Source organism: Episyrphus balteatus, chromosome 1 (assembly GCF_945859705.1).
Source record: "Episyrphus balteatus chromosome 1, idEpiBalt1.1, whole genome shotgun sequence".
In the NCBI taxonomy this organism is placed as follows: Eukaryota; Metazoa; Arthropoda; class Insecta; order Diptera; family Syrphidae; genus Episyrphus; species Episyrphus balteatus.
Genome location: NC_079134.1, coordinates 158,638,493 through 158,640,391, shown reverse-complemented (window position 1 = coordinate 158,640,391; position 1,899 = coordinate 158,638,493).

Below are 1,899 nucleotides of genomic sequence, written 5' to 3'. Positions count from 1 at the left end.
GAGAACTATTAAATGAGTTTTTTGTTGTGTTCTGTTCTGACGTTTCGCATGAAACTTATCTGTCCAAGTCCTGTTCTAATCTAATCACTATCGCGATCTAATTTGTGATAGTGATAATAATTTTTAACTTTTGAAATCAATGATATTTTTAGGCCAATAAAGAAAAAGCAACATTTTCGAGTCTGTCAAATTTAAAAAAGACAACTGTCACTTTGATGAAATTGACAGGTGGCAATTTGCAAAGTTCATAAAAGAAGAGTTTTAATAAATTTTCTCGTATTGTTAAGCTCCCAGAAAACCATTTAAAATCGTGAATTATATCTGCCAAAAATTTTAATAAGATATCAGTACGCATAGAGCTATAAGACTGCGTACCAGCGTTACCACTTGAGGAAAAAAGTCGAAGTAGATTTGAAGAAAAAATGGAAGTAGATTGAAAAAAATCGAAGTAGATTTCAAAATATCCTTTTCTTTATAAAATATCAATATTAAAAAAATTATTCTATTAAAATTATTTAAGTAAAATAATTTAATTAGTAAAAACAACTAAAACCGAAAATTTCAAACTACATATTTTCGTCATATAAATATTTTTTTTATATATTGTTTTATAACATTTTTTAGTCAAATAGTTGGTTTTCTGAAAAAAAAAGAAGTAGATTTGGCTTATAATTTGATAACTTGAAGTAAATTGGAACAGAGTTTTTTTAAATGAAGTAGATTTCGATATTTTTGTGATGGTGCGAAGTAGGAAGTAGATTTTAATTTTTTTTGAAAAAAAGAAGTAGATCTACTTCAATTGAAGTAAAGTGGTACCACTGCTGCGTACTCACAATCTTATCTACCTTGAACAATGGCTTTATGTTTTTAACAACAAAAGTAGTTGAGCGTGAGCAGCACATTAGTGACTAGATTTTAATTTGCTTTCTGCGTTGACAAAAAATGAAATCCGTGGTACGATAGTAACAGCCTCACTGAGTTTCACAACTGTTATACTCATGTGCGCTGAAAGACACATGTGCCAAAAATTATTCGAAAAAATCAAAACATAATCGTATCATCCTTTTAAAAAACGTGAACTGTCCTTATAGACGGACTAAAAAGTTTTCCCACTTCACCAGTTTTTTAAACGCTTGATGAATAAAAGTATTCTAATTTCTCGCAAAATAAAAACCAATTTTAATTTTTTTATATTGATTTCTTTTTATTTTTTGTTTTAAATTTCTTAATGTACATTTTAATTTTAAGATAAATCATTAAATAATAATACACATCCACTCGTTCATTATTCATATTAATAATTCATTTATTTTATACAAATTTTCATACCTATACACTCTACGAGCAGAAATATAAGTACTTTATTAATAATAATATAATAATCAAAGCTGGAAAGGGATCATTTATGTTTTGTGTTCATTCCAACTTAAACACACTAGGTAATTTAATTATAAATTAAATTCAGAATAAAATGTTAATATTAAATTTTAATATATTTTCTATAAATCTAAGAGTTGTTTTTTTTTTTTTACTATTTAACATTATAATTCTTAATTTTACTTTATTTTTTTTTGTTTCATTTTTTATTGATATATTTTATACAATTTTAAGTTTTAAATATTTTTGTTTTTGTTTTTGATGTCTGCTTTATTATTATACATTACACATGTTTTCTATTTTAATTAAATTTAAAAATATTTTGGTCTACTGTTATACGTATATTATAATATTGTAATGTTTTTGCACAGAAAAAAAAGTAATTAATTCTACTACGTACAGAGTTTTTTTTTTTAATTTATATATTTTACAAATTCATTTAACGAGCAACGATGTTGATGTTGCTTTTAGTTTTCAATTAAATTTTAACTTAAAAGTACACTTTTTACAGCCTGAGTGATG